General features: G+C 41.5%; 1 protein-coding gene across 26 annotated transcripts in view; it reads left to right on the top strand.

The window, feature by feature from the left end:
* The window catches only part of ELAVL2 (ELAV like RNA binding protein 2), a 462,154-nt gene that overhangs the window by 17,034 nt on the left and 429,684 nt on the right, over positions 1 to 15,436 (top strand). For 19 of the 26 annotated variants that reach the window (XM_029606073.1, XM_029606016.1, XM_029606198.1 and 16 more), the window contains exon 2: positions 855 to 908. The gene's annotated coding sequence lies outside the window, so the exon portion shown is untranslated. Of the gene's footprint in view, positions 1 to 854; positions 909 to 1,169; positions 1,192 to 15,436 lie in introns of all 26 variants that reach the window. The other 7 variants (XM_029606190.1, XM_029605990.1, XM_029606047.1 and 4 more) reach the window with 2 other exon arrangements.

The following is a 15,436-nucleotide window of genomic DNA, read 5'->3' as shown; positions in this document are numbered from 1 at the left end:
TTGGGCTTTTTATAGGTGGCTTATGCCAGTGAAATCTGAAGTGATACCCAGATTAATTTCTCATGTTGACCCATTGGGAGGCTAATATAATTAATTACTCCTAATGCAACTGCTCATATGCTGCAAGTCATCCATATCTGTCCATGTTATATCAAGTTACCATATCTTAACATTCACTGTACAGGCTGCATAATCATGACAGACCAACATACAGTGGGGCAAAAGTATCTTGTTTCTGTAAGTGAAAATTAATATTGTACAAATTAACTGTGCACTTTATCAGATGCTACTCAATTACCTGAAAGCCCCCAGTGAGACTGCTGTGCAGTGATATCGCATCTAAACCTTGCCAGTCAAATTCAGTGTTAGACATGTCATAGCTTGTGCAAGAATGGGGTTTACGGCCCAGTAATGCAGAACAAATATCTGTCTGTTTAAAAGAAGCCCTAGTTGTTGGGTGGCCAGGAGCGTATCATGGGAAGTAATCCAAATAATTGGGTGTTGATTAATTAAACCATCAAATCCTTAATGACCCAGTGGTTCAGACCATCTTAACATTAGTTGAGGTTTTTGTACTGTTTCAGGTAATGAAGTTAACTACCTCTTTTCCCTTTGTTTTATACATGTAAATAAAGGCAGGATTATTTCTATAGGAATAATACAGGCAACAAAATATTTGAGACCTGACTCCGACAACTTTCTAATCATACTAATCGCTACAGTTGTATAATCCGATCCTGCTTCCCCATATCAGTATATCTAATCATAACTTTTTAGATAGGACACAGGAAAGCAGGAAAACATTTTTATATTGGTATAATAAAACTTCTATACCTTCTCGATTATTTATTCAGGTACATCTCTAGAATACATCCAGTTTCAGCAAAGATCTACGCCTCGGTGGTAAGGTATGAATCTTTCAGACTCTGTAGAAGCGAGGCCTGCCTTAAAGGTAGCCAAACAGTGATCAGATGCCATGGTTAGAATGGTATTAAATGCATTTTTATCCTGTGACATTTGGGACAGCGCAAGGGGCAGGGGATCCCATATTTCCCTTTAGCACACTTAACCGGGAATTTTTCTTTCTAGTTTGAGTTGTACTGGTCAAATCTGGAAAAAAAACTTTGGCAAGGAGTTAAATTTATGTACAGAATGTTTGTTTTTTTCAGAACCAGCTCATCAGTTTGAAATGTGAGTACCACCCAGATAGTATGGGAGTGACTGAGGTATATCAGAGCTAAACTTGTACAATGTTATTACTCACAGCTTGAGAGCTATCTTCAGTCCTTCATATGCATTGATTTTTTATTAGCATAGAAGGCTTTGTGAGCAGGGGGCCATGAACCTTCAGGTATTTTTCAAAGTGCTAATGTAGGGGTGACCAACTCTAGCCCTCAAATCCACAAACAAGCCTGCTTTTCAGGATATCCACAATGAATATGCATGAGAGATTTGCATACAATAGAGGCAGTCATGTAAATCTCTCATGCATATTCATTGTGGATATCCTGAAAACCAGGCTTGTCTGTGGATTTTTGAGGAATGGAGTTGGCCACCCTTGTTCTAATGTAACAGTGAAATCAATCTTTTGGACCTCTAGCTTCTAGGGATATTTTGGTCTTACATTGTCTTCGAATATCTAAACTTCAGATGGTTTCTGAAACACCACATTCTTAATAGAGTAATAGTAAGCTCCTTGCAAATGCACCCACTCAATAGTAGATCAATCATTGTCTTGGCTGTTATATGTACTTCATACGCTTGATTAGAAAGTCTGGAGCCAAAAGATTGCTTCCTTGTCTGTCTACTCTGAACCAGGCACCAAAATATCCTGTGTTGTAAACTATAGTCTGAAATACCTTTCGATAGTGGCTGCGACACGTTTAGTACACGCAGTGCTCTTGATAAAGGGGAAACAGGTGAAAGGAACCCTAGATAGAGTTGCTAGCTTCCTGAAGTAGGAAAGGCCAACTCTGCTCAAGAGCCACACGGATCTGGTTTTCAGGATACCCATGATAGAGGTAGTGCATAAAAATCTCGTGGGTATAGATTCTCTATTCTGAATAACAGACCGGTTTGTGGCTTTTGAGGACTAGAGTTTGCCACACTTGCTGCAAAGTCTTGATGCTGAGGTCTCTACTTGTCAGACTTTTCTGAACCTGAAGGGGATAACCAGCAAGCTTCTGTGGGGTAATTAAGCCCAGACACACACCCACAATGTGTCATAGGCTCCCTGATGTGCCAAAGACACCATCCGCCCTGACTTTCCAGGACTCCCTGGCTTTGCATCATATGCCGCTTCCCAAATTATAGGGACCCTAGACACAGCAGATCTAAAGCTTCCCTAGGGACAGTGATTTGAAATCAGGCACAACCTTCATTCCCAAACTTGCAAGAGGTATTGCAGCAGTCTCTGGATCCATGCTGCTGCCACCTCTGCCGACTAACAAATTATCCATCGATGTGGGGGAGGGGGTCAGTAGGAGCTGCAAGCAAGATAAGGTCTCCTTAGTCTTACTTGCCCATATATGCTTCAACTACAAGGAATAAACCAAAAAAGCCATAGACATGCCACCAATATCTACTGCATGCATGTGTTTGTGTAGCTTGTCACTCAGTGCCATTACGTATTTCATTACTTTTTTAACTTTTGCTTTAATTTTATATTTTCTCCTGTTGTAAGGAAATACCTACAGTATCTGAATGTAATTCACTTTGAAGAGCTTGAAAAATGGAATATAAATCAAATATTTGAAACATTTTAAACAGTTTTGAGCTTTATATCCAGGATATTACAGTGAACTTGTAAGCTTTCTTTTAAACAACCAAGGTAAATGCTGCAGCAGATTAAAAAGGGAAGGCTTTTTGCATGTAGGTTTACTTTTTCAATATAAAATGCCAGTTTGTAAAGTTAAATATTTTCACAAGTAAATTCATAAATTGGTCAGGTAAACACCCATGTTACAGCTGTTAGTATACTGAAGGTATAGTATACTGGAGGTAATGCCAAAAGTGACTAGTACATTCTAGAAGAATGGGTCTTATCCCTTCTGTTTCTTCATGATTTACCTATTTGGATTTATTACCCGCCTTTTTCTTTGTTCTCTATCACATAGTGCACTCTTTTTTGTGCAGATGACCACTTAAAACCACAATTCAAGAGATGGCTTCCTGGGAGAGTTTGCTCGTTTTATTTTTGCTATGTTTCAGCTAGTATATAGTAAGACTGAAAGGGGGATAAGTTTTGGGCATTTTGTGCAACGTACAATCCCTGTAGGAGGGCACGTCCTGCCTCAGGGTGCCTGTAAATCTGTTGACTGACTTATGGACCCAGAGAAAGCTGGGGTTGAGAAGGACCTATAGTGTTCCTAAAACATTTTGGTTCTCTTTCCCTTGCTAAACTCATCTTAAGTGAGTTTCTCTAGCATAGGAAGATCTAATACATCTTTGGGTAAGTGAGTTTCAATAATTGTATGTATCCATGAAATATGTAATATTTAAATTTATTTCTCTACCACATGCGAAGTACTTTTTTTACTGTAGTATTCCAGTATAAGTTAGAGAACCCATATTTTTGCATAGAAAATTTGACATACACAATCTATTTTATAAGCATTTTTTGTCTTCACATGGGAGTTAGTTATGCAGTCCCATTCACGGAGTAGGATTTCTTGACCCACCATTCTTTCCCATGCTTTGACTTGGCCAGTTTTCAGTAATTTTTAGATATCTGGCCTTTCTAAAATAATTTAGCACTTGCCCACTGGTGAAATTACTGCTCCATTTTTGTATAAGCTGTTGAGAGAAGGCTTTCTGGCTGCACTGGCATGGAGACCAGCTTCATAAAGCAAAGAAGAAATTTTGAATGCTCTGTGGATGCAGACTTATGAAAAATTCCTCCTACCAAAAGTATTGGGAAACTTGAGGGTTAAGCCATAATGGAAAGCAATGAAGCTTTTCTGTATTTGGAATATAGATAAAATGGGTGCTGTGAAGTGATTTTTCTGTTTGAGATCCTAATAAATCCATAAAACCTAGTTTTTCTGTCCATTTTATTTGCTGGTTTTGAAAATTGTTTTTATTTGGTTACATCATGCCTAAGAAGTTAGTTCAATAAGAGTAAATGATTAAACCTTGTCTTTTTAATGTTTTTTTTATTTTTGGCCACCATTTTTAAATGATGTAAAGATATTTAAGCCTGGGTGAGCTAAACCTCCAGATAGTTTGGCCATGGTGTGCCTTTCTGTTTGTTCTTTCTATGCATGTGTAGAACATTGCATTTTAAGCATCTTGAAGACATTCCCTGTTAAATTTGGGAGCATATTGAAAAGCAGCAAACCTCTCTACCCAAGATACTCTTAATGCAGGGTTGGCTTCTGAATTTTTTTCATTGAATTGTGCCATGGCTGCTGTGAATGAGGATAGGGGCCAACTTTGTCCAGTGCTTCTGCTCAGTAAGAAAGGATTGGTTAAATTCACTCAGTGCAGCTCTAGGGTTTTATGCATGCTGTTGGTATAGGCTATGAAGTCTCCCCTGCCAAATGTTTTTATAAATAAGGCTATTCAACAGTCAGTCTTTCAGTATCTGAAAAATGTGGGTGCTCTTTGCTATTAGCTAGTAAAGTTGTGTAATCTGCTCCTTTTCCTTCGTAAACCCAGTTTGATACCTGTAATACCAGGAAGAAAATCTTGATGTCTAACACAGAAATTTTGAAGTCCTTTTTAAGAGTTGGAAAATGTCTTCCTTTGAGTCTTTGCCTAGTTTATGAATCATTGAAATGGTAGCCTCTAGTAGCCTGATAATGTTACCATTTAGAACCCATTATGTCTGTTAATTGAGAAGCTATTGAAAGAGAAAAGCCATCTACTAGATTCTTACCAACATGTGTAACGTTTTTAATTGGCATCCCCAGCTTCCTGTGTCTTAAATATGCTACGGTATGGGTTCGGTTACTGCTGCTCTGAAGGATAGAGGCTTTGAAAAAGCAGCAAAGGCTTGTTTGGGGTTAAAGGTGTTGGTCTATCTGTTTTCTTAATGTCATAAAATGGCTTGTTTTTAGGATTATTTTGTGATCTCCAAATGAATATGGGAATTGCAGATATACATTTTTAACAAGATAGCAACTCTGGTAACGTTTTGATAGTTTTTTTTTATAATACTATTTGATTTCATATTTTGATTGTTTTTAGATGCCTCTTATGGTACAGGGTTTCCCAACCGGCATGCCACAGAAAACTCATATGCCTAGATCTAGGACCAATATCTGGGCTCCGCTCATTACCCCATAACAGGAAGACACACGACAGTGGTGACTCTTAAACATGCAGGAGCTGCTGTCTGAGCACATATGTAATCATGCATGCCTCCTTATCCCTGCTAAAGCATGAGCCCTGGAGTATGATAGTTAATGGGCAGGAAGCAGGGCATGGCTAGCTGGTCTGGGTTTTCTGTTCTGTACACACACCCCACCAATTCAGTCTTCTACCTCCTTAGCTCCCCTCTTTGGTTGGGTTCCTCCAGCCTCTTATTCCCAGGCTAAGTGACACAGGGGGAGATTGCACTGAGCGTGGATGCTACTGAGTGTTGGGGAGCAGCAGCAATAGTGTAATTCTTGCTGCCACGCGTGGCATTTGAGGTAATATAGCTGGCTGCACATATGATACCTCTGGCCCATTGTGACAAATCCATGTGTCCCCCTTACAAAATTTGGAAGAGATTTAGGCTTTCAGTGCACGGCTTCACCTCTTTTGACTGAGGCATTTCATATCTGCATTGCCTGCCCTGTGCAGGCTGCTGTGCCACACATTTGTTATTGTAGGTGACTTGGGCTTAAAGGTCATGGAATAAATTCTTTTAGGAAGAGAAGAATCTGTTTTGCTGAGTAAAGTTAAATCACAAAAGCTTAGAATCTTTTATACCTTTTTTTTTTTTTTTTTGGAAAATTAGGTGCTAGCATGTGAGACTTAATGATAAATTATCTGATTAGTCTATGATTCCATTTTAGCAGAATTAAGGGGCTAGAAAATTTCAGTTCTAGAATATTTTGAGTTGCTGTTCATTTGGACAGTAAACAGAGCTTTATAGAATTGCGGGCCTGGCTAATTTCCCTTTTATGTCCTTTGAATGATCTATGGTTCTGACCAATTGTGCTGGGATGTTCTTAGGGTTCGAACACCTTTCCTTTTGAAGGAGCACCGGGGGAAAATCTTTTTTTTTTTTTTCCTTTGGAGGGAATGCTGTTCTGGCTAAAACTTTTTTGTAAATTTCCCAGTACAGTTCCAAATAATTGAAGGATGAATGTAACACTTTACTAAAAAAAAAAAAAAAAAAAAAAAAAAAAAGAGTTGCCATTACTTTAGAGAGAAGTGATGCTATTTAATGCCTGTGAGCTGGGTGGATTTTCCCTGGGTCCAGGAGATTATGGACGTGCATCAGCAGAGATGTTATGGTCCATTGTTTAGTTTTGAGTTTATGCAAAAGAGAATGAGGGAAGGAGGTGTTGGCTGTCATTACTGAGGACGCTAGAATGAGAATAGCTTTATTGTGCTTCTTAGTTTTCTGGGTTACCTCAGTCTTGAGGGGGGAGCACCTATGCAAATCTCTGAAGTGGGCATACACAAATCAAGGTAATAGGAATAAGTGTAAATAAAAAAACAGACTTTGGGTGGGGGTGGGATCTGCAGTCTCTTCCCTGCCTTGGTCTTGGTAAACACCACATTGCTGGAATAAAAATGAGCACATCTCCCCCCGCTTCCCAAAAAAAAAAAAAATACCGTGTAAAGGGAGGGAACAGTAGCTGTGAAGACCTCGGTATAAAGAGAGGTTTAACTACCAGTGTAGGCTGAAGTACTTTAAATATACTCTGTTGGGAAAACAGATCTTCATATTGTCACTCATAGCTGTTCTCTTCAAAGCTGCTCCAACAGAAGTGTTAGGAGAAAAGTTTTAATAGGTTTTGTGAAAAAATAATCAAATCCAGTGTGCGCCAGTCATTACAAGCTTTAGTTTGCTATGTGTGATCAGTTTTAAAGGGAATTGGGGAGAAACTTTGTCTCAGAATAAACTTGGAAACTCTGATTCTCACAATCTGAATAATGTTCTGTTCCTTAGTGTTCAGGTAGGTCAGTACCAACAAGTGGGTTATGCATCTCTGCCAGCAGATGGAGATGGAAGGTAAAGCAGACATAACTATATAGTCCCACCCTGACATCAGCCCCAGTATTCTTTCTCCAGCAGACTGTGGACATGCATATCCATAAGGGCGGTTGCCTGTGAGTGTTTAAAAAAAAAAAAGGGGTTGGGGGGGGGGGGGGGGGGAAGGTAGTCTGTAGCACTGCTTGCCTCCTGAGGTGATATAATGTGGTTCCTCCTTCAGTCCGGTATCCTTGACTGGAGTGAACTTCAAGTTCCAGTTAACGGTTGCAGGCAGAGATGCTCAGCCGTGAAGGCTTTAGCCCTCTTTCCCCCCTGTAGCTGGGACCCATTTTTTACACTCTGCCAGGGAGGACTGAGCTCGGGGTAAGTTTGGGTTAGGAAGGTGGCAGGAGAAGGCTCTGTTTCCTCAGTGTTTGACTGTCTTGCTCACATCTCTGGGGAGTTCTGAGTATGCAGGCACTGAGGGGTGAGCAGCTGTCTGGGTTTTTTTCCCCTCTTGAATGCAATCCAGGAGTTGATTTCATCTGGAATTGTGTGCCAGAGGCATCTCCAAAAGGAAGTGTCTTTGCTCTTTGGCCTGTGGATCCAGTGGTATAAACCAGTTTCCCTAGGATGAATGCCTTGGTGTGTGCTCTCACAAAACGTACCACCACCCCAGTAGAGGGAGGTGCAGCTCTGAAGGATGGTCAGGATAGAATTGAGGCAATCCTGAGGCAGCATCAATTTTCAAATTGCTGCTTGTTGCTCCTTGATAGTTTGTGTGTGTTTGGCCTTATGGGGAATGTTTTTCCGGAGATTCTGTCCCTTCTGCAGATCTCTGTCCTTTTGCCCCAACATCCTCAAAGATACTGGCTCTGGAGGCAGATCCCCTCTGTCTTCCCTTTGAAGGTTTTTGGGCTCACCTGGTGGTACGGGAGATAGGAGTTGGTCTATCCCATTTTTATCACAGGTGGGCCCAGATTAATTTGAATCACTTTGAGAAGCCATTGATCCAGAATGGCTATGCTCTAGAATTTTTGTATTCCTCTAGATGCTTTCATGGTCTCTCCATACATCTACCTGCAGAAGAATGGTAGACATGGAAGCAATGTTACAAAGTTGATTCAGAAAGCTGTGATCCCATTCCCGAATCACAGCAAAATATGGGCAGATATTTGTCACGCCCAAGAGTTTCGGCCCATACTGGATCTCAAGGGTGTCAGCCATTGCGAGTCGCATGTTTCAGGATTGAAATGGTGCACTCTGTCGTGATTCAAGCAGGGGCGTACATTTCATCTCTGGTTCTGATGGCGGCGTAACTGCAAATTCCCATTTGGTAGGAACATCAGTGTTGCTTCCAACTTTTCATTCTGGATTGTCATTAGCAGTTTCAGGCCTTGACTTTCAGAGTAGCCACAGTGCCCAGGACCTTTTCTAAAGTTGTAGTAGTGGTGGCCCTTTGCAGGGAGGGCATTATAGTTCACCCTTATCTGCATAACTGGTTGGCTTGAACCAAGACATTGGAAGAGTCTTTGCATTTCCTGCAGCGAGGTTTCCTTGCTACAGGAACTAGGCTGGGAGGTGAATTTGGCCAAGTGATTTGTAGCAGTCTCAGACCCTGGAGTATCTTGGAGTTCTATTATATACAAGGCTGGGCAGAATGTTTGTCAGTCTCAGATCCACTTTAACAGTCTGATCGCGTGGTCTTATCTACAGATTCTGGGGTTAACGGCTCTGCCTTAGAACTGGTTTCCTGGGTGAGGGCACATATGCGCCCTCTGCAGCCATGCCTTGCTCTACCAATGGAATCCACAGTCTCAGAACTATGTGGTGGGGCTGCTCCTTCCGTTAGAGAAGTCCCAGTTGAACTGGTGGTTACACGTGAACTGCCTCAGGAAGGGAATCTCCCTGATGACATTGGATTGGTTAGTATGATAGATGCGAGCCTCTGGAGATAGACTCACTGTCAGGGGTTGGTGGTGGAAAGGCGCTGGAATGCAGTGGAACATCAACAGACTGGAGGCACAAGTGGTTCAGTTGGTGTGCCTGCAGTTTGCAGAGTGGCTAGAAGCTCAAGCAGTCTGGATAATGGCTTGTATCAATCAAGGTGGAACCAAGAGTAGACAGGTGTCGGAGGAGATAGATGTGTAGGCAAAGCAGCATCTCCTAAGCATATCCGCCTCTTTGCTGGAAAGGACAAATATCAGAGCCAATTTCCTCAGCAGGAGAAGCTTGGACCAGGAGAATGGGATCTGGCAGATGAGGTGCTTAGCTCCTGGTGGATCGCTGGAGCCTACCAGGCACACCTGTTGGCAAACTTCAACATGTAAGTTCCATGCTTCAGTCGCTGGTGGTACCCAAAAACAGTGGGCATAAGCACTCTTGTTCAGGAGTGGCCACATGGCAGCCAGTCTTTTGATAAGCAGGCTGGTACACAAGATTGCAAATCAAATCATCAATGTCCTTTAGTGGCTCTGGATTGTGCTCGAAGGCCATGGTATTCTGATCTCCAGACTTCTGGTGAGCAGTCCCCTCTGGCTACCATCTGATGGATCTGTTGCATCAGGGCCCATTCTCAACGAGAATCAGTCTTTGTCTTATGGTTTGGCCATCGAAAGGGCTCGGCTGAGATGTGGTTATTAATCTTCTGTACTTTCTGCTCTTTGGGCCTGGAAATTTTCTACTTTTCTAGCTTGATAGTTTGGAGGGTGTTTGAGGCCTGGTGTACTGAGCGAGGTACTCAACTGCTCAGGGTGGATATTACTTTGATTTTGGATTTTTTTTTACAGGACGGCTTGCTTAAGAGTTTGGTCCTTAATTCTTTGAAGGTTCAATCTGTTCAGCACATCAGGTTTGAGCTGCAGGCTCTTTCCTGCCATGAGCCTTTTCTCCATATGACTCCAGGTATGATTCAACTTGGGACTGTACCTTCTTGTTTGCCTTAAGTCTAAAACCACCTTCATTTGAATTGGTCCATTTCTCTACCTGCCTTGGACAGGGACTGAGATGAAGCTGAGTGTACTACCTTTTGTGGTCCTTAGATGTCAAGAGTCATTTACTGAGGTACTTGGAGATAACTAAATTCGGAAGTCTGCCTGTTTGTGCTCTATGGTGGATATAAACGTGGAGCATCAATTGCCCGCTGAGTTAAGGAGGTCATTTTGACAGCCTATGTGGCTGCTGAGTTTGCCCTCCCGAAGCAATTGCACCGCATTCCACGAGGGCTCACTGTATCGTGGGTAGAGCTTTGTTAGCTGAAATAAGCCAAGCAGCGACATGGTAATCGTTGCACACCTTCTCCAAGCATTACTGCTTGGATGTAAGGGCTAGGGAAGATGCCACTTTTGCATAGGCAGTTTGTAATGGGCCACTATCAGCATCCTGCCCTTCTCGGGATTAGCTTTAGTACATCCCATGCATTGGGACTGACCCACCCAAACGCTAAGGAAGGAGAAATTACTACTTACCTGATAATTTTCTTTCCTTTAGTGAGGGGGAGATCAATCCTGGACCTGCCCTTGGCTGCCAGAGTTTGATTTTGTGGTTAGCCACCTTAGGGCAAGCTATGCTGAGTGATTCCTACTCTTAGTTGATAACTGGCTTTTGTAGCCCTTAGTTTGCTAGATATGTTCCTCCTTTTGGTTGAGCTTAGTGTTCCTGTTGGTTGAGCAATACGAATGGTTACCTATTGCTAATATTAGAGATTAATCAGGTTTGTTTAGCTGGCGGGCTGATTGGGTGTCAGCATTTGCTCTGTCTGCTGGCAGAGGTTCACCTCTTCACTAAAGGAAAGGAAATTATCAGGTAAGTAGTTTTTTTTTTTCCTTCCTACTGGTGACTGGTCTTTGAGTAGAAGAAATAGAAGCTCAGAGCACCTGTAAACTTTTTTTGTTGTGCACAGTCCTTTCCAATTCAGCAGATCTTTCTTCTGAAGTGTGCTCACAAATTTATTACTTTGGTTTAAACTGGCTTTACAAATAAAATTGTGCTTCCGATGTGTGGTAGCCTTCTCTATAAGAAATCAGTAACAAACTCAAGCCCTGGCTATTGAGGCACAGTTAGCTATCTCATTCTAAAAGCACAGCTCTGTGACCTGTTTAGCTTAAATATTCGTGGCAAACTTTCTCTAAATTGGATTGGTCCAGGGATCTAAATCAAGGCAGCTTCCTTCTGTCTAGGATTTTCTGCTGATTTGCCAGGTCTTTCTAGTACTCCATCTGCTGAGTCTCTACCATTCATTTCAAGCTAGCAAGTAGTTCTTGATGGGTTTCTATGCATTCTAATCTGGTCATAATTCTGAATATTTTAACTCATGGGAATTTCCCATCTGTGGTAGGTGTATTAGTTTAGTTGAGTGACTTGAAGCTTTTCCTTAAACTGCATTGAGAGCAGAAAATATTTTAGCTTTATTGCTTTTGTGTAGAACTTTCCTTGGCTCTTATTTTATTAATCCCAGTTTGCTTATTGCAAAAAATAGAAGTATGAGGAGACCGCCCAGTTGAAGATGCTTTGAGTCACAGCTCCTCTAGGATCTATGTGCACACTCCATTTTCAGTGGCAATAGCTGAGCAAATCTGTCATTCTCTACCTGCTTCAGGTATTCCCAAAATCCTAATGTTGCATAGTCTGGTTATAGAAGCTCTTTTGCCTCCACCTTCCTCATTTTTATGAAAGCATGCCATTTCTTCTGATACTATTTTTGGGTAACTCATCTCTTGAGATCCTTCACTTTGCAGCCTGGCGGCAGGGCCCAGTGGTCTAATCTCTCTCTCAAATTGACACACAGGTTTTAGTAGCTTTTTTTTTTTTTTTTTTTTTTTTGCAGCTGTAGTCATTACTAGATTGCTGTTCATTCTTAAGGGTTTGATTTATCAGTACAGTTGTGTAGCTACTCATATCTAGTTAGCAAAAATGTTTCCTGCTGAAGTATGGGTGAGGAGATCAAATAGCTATTTTGTATTATCCATTTATATAAAAAAAAATTCACCTACAATAAATGGATCAAATTTGTTTCCTATTCATGTCATTAATTTTACTCCATCAAAAGGGCAGATCTGGACTGGATACATTGCATGCAAATTCATTGTGGATATCCTAAAAACTTGCCTGATTTGAGGCTCCCAAGGACCAGAGTCTGCCCACCTCTGCCATACAAGATGCACCAGCAGCAGTATCCTGTTCACCATCTCACCTGGCTGACAAGTTAACTTGCTCATAAGCAAGTTACATAGCAGCACTCTCTCAAGCACCACCTGCAGTCATGGGTGCTGCATAGCTTATGCAGCCAGTGAGAAGCTGCTGCTGAGTGCTACTGGCAGATCACCTGCACGTTGTCAGCAAATGAAAGCCAAAGGGAATACATGTGTAAGGTAAAATGCTATTTATCTGGACAAGAGCGCCCCCTTTGCAAGTAAACGAAACATCACATTTCTTTATACAATACTTGCTATTGTTTTCATGGCTTTCCATTACAAGTTCACTAGACTTTAAGAGCATGGATAGAGTTTGGTGATAACCATTCAACATTGTCTTGTGATTTATAAAGGTGCTTAGAACATTTTGAAAGCATTGTTACATCATTGTGGCTTCATGAATGCATCACTCTTATCTTTCATTTTTTTAATTTCATTGCTGAACTTTCATTTAGTCTTAGGCTTAGTGGGAGGAAGAAGGAAAGGGGGCCCTTACTCCTAATCTGAAGCCACCAATAGGATGTCTTAAGAAGTAATGTACAACGTTAGCATCTATTAATCTAGTTATTTAATGGTGGATCTAAACTGCTTTTCTGAAATTGTCGCAGACGTTGGTGCCCATTTCAATGAAGCGGTCAGCGTATGGTGCATTGGGGCGATAGCACGAGGTATCAGCAGACTTGACCTACAAATCTTTGGAGAAATCAGCACACCATACACTGAACATCCTCTCGGAGAAACCACTGAAGCAAAAAGCATGTCAATCCTGACACGTGCTATGTGGAAACATAAAGCAGCATAAAACTGTATACAGTGGAAAATTCAGATCATTCAAATCAAATTCTCTTCCAGGTACAATAGCTACTAATTTGTAAGACCGGACCTCTGTTTTCACCCAATTCTACAGCAACAAGTCAAAAACATTTTCCAGTGCTACCAGTTCACCCTGAGAAGTGATAGCACAAGAAATTAAGAGCAGCATTACCAAAACATATATCCAGCTCCTGCTACATTCTTGTTTGAACCCAGGCTGCAGCTTCCACCTCCTATAACCAGGTCATTACCAGTTTTCCAAACTCTGAGACTGCATTTTCAAACTCTAGGTTCTATAATATGTTCAATTCTTCTGCTACTGTCTTATCAACCACTATCATTGCAACAGAAATCCATTCTTGTTTTAGAGGATGCTTCTTTGACAGGGCAGAGTGCTCAAGGAATGGACCAGGTAACTGACATAATGTAAAACTTTTACTTCTTACCACTGAAACTAGAACAATCATTGTTTTTGCTAGTATACCAGATTCTGATTTTTCACCACAAAAGATGCCAGGTGCCCCACCATTTCCGCCATCTTCCTTTTTCTGAACAGAGAAGATTGGCTTCCGGTGAGCAACCTTTTCCAGCATTGGGAACCCTCAGGAGTTGAGTCCTCAGTTGCCACAATCCTTTCGGTCCAGCCATCAGTCTCTGCATCAGGCAGCTCTCTGTGTATCCCTTCAGACCTACCTTCCAAGCTGCTGATCACACTAGAGGATCCAACATACTCAAGATTTGTGGAGGTGGGAGCAGCCTTTAAAATAGAAGTGCAAAGGAACCAGACCCAAGAACATAAGTCATGGGCAAACTGAATGCTCTACATCCCTGCGGAACCTTCTACTTTGCTAACCCACATGGCATTAGATAGTGTTCTCATGAAAATATGGGAAAATCCATATATTGGAATTATAGCTGCCTGGAAACTGGATCTCAAATTCTGAATGAAGGTCATTGGGATATGGAGTCCATCTAACACTCAACTCTTGTAGAGGAATCTACAGTGAAGAAGGCAAAGAAAACGCCTACATTCTAACACCCCTCCAGGAAAGGATCACTACATTTTGGATGAATTTGGCAAGGACTTTTCAGGGCACCATACTAACAGCAAAAACTACTCAATATCAATTTTATATGTGCAATGCATTTGATTTTATCCAAAACCTGAAGCCATATTTGTTCAGAAACAGAGCAAATAGCTGCTGTTCTACTCTGATTTAGAAGCCATCAGACAATCTTGTATGTTTGGTCTACAAACTGTCTGCAGCAGATGTGTGTGCTGTTGCATTTATAGTGCCATGACAAATGGCATGCTAAGGGCCAGCAACATTAAACGATGTAGCTGAAAAATTCTGATCTCCCATGTCTTGCTGCTAACCTATTTAGAGAAATGCTATGGGAGATTGGCCACAGTTTCTTTATTTGGGGAAAGTCATTGTCAACATTTTCAGGCATTGATGGGAGATGTCCTTACTTAGCCTATAAACATCCCTACTATCCTAGGAAATCATAAAGATAATACCAATATTGCCTACCACCCTTACAGTCTAACAGACGACACTCAAACAAGAGGCTGACCTTGAACAACATCAGAAGCCACAACAGCAAGAACTGGCTAAACTGGCTGTTCTTGATCGGCAGTATCCAGTTAGATATAACAGTCTGGAATTGAATATCCACAGATCAGTAGATCCTGAAGATAGTACAGCAAGGTTGCAGTCTTAATTTTTTTAAACCAATCTCACACTTCTGTGCCACCTACTGACCCAGCCCATCTACCACTTCTGGACTGTTCTGCAGAAAGCAATTCAAGTAGCAGTTTTCCTTCACAAACCAATCCCTGGTTTTTCTCAACTTCAGAAAATACATTCTAAAACCCAGTACATGAATTCAACTTGTTGGAGCTCTAATACCATACAGTAGTGCTCCCTCTGCACAGTCGTCATGCTCTGAAAATTTGCAAAAGCATTAAACTGTGGACAGCAGCCACCGCATTCTGGTATTTAGAAACCTAGCAGTGCCCATTCATGTAGTCCCATTAACATTTTTACATGTCACCTTCAGTGGGGATTGAGGTTCCAGTGGAACTAGCTCCTACAACAACTTCAGACCAAGGTATTTATAACCTTCAGAAATGAAATACTAGATACGTGGGTTACAGCTGGAGTTGTTATGGGATGGAGCATCCCTCCAACCAGTCTTATCTTGAGTAATACTAGTAAGATGCTTCCACTGTTGGCCTGGGGAGCTCACATTGATACAAGACATATGAGATGTCTGGGCCCAGGAAAGGCAG

Source organism: Rhinatrema bivittatum, chromosome 1 (assembly GCF_901001135.1).
Source record: "Rhinatrema bivittatum chromosome 1, aRhiBiv1.1, whole genome shotgun sequence".
NCBI lineage: Eukaryota > Metazoa > Chordata > Amphibia > Gymnophiona > Rhinatrematidae > Rhinatrema > Rhinatrema bivittatum.
The sequence above is the reverse complement of the archived record's forward strand: the minus strand, read 5'-3'. Positions and strand labels throughout refer to the sequence as shown.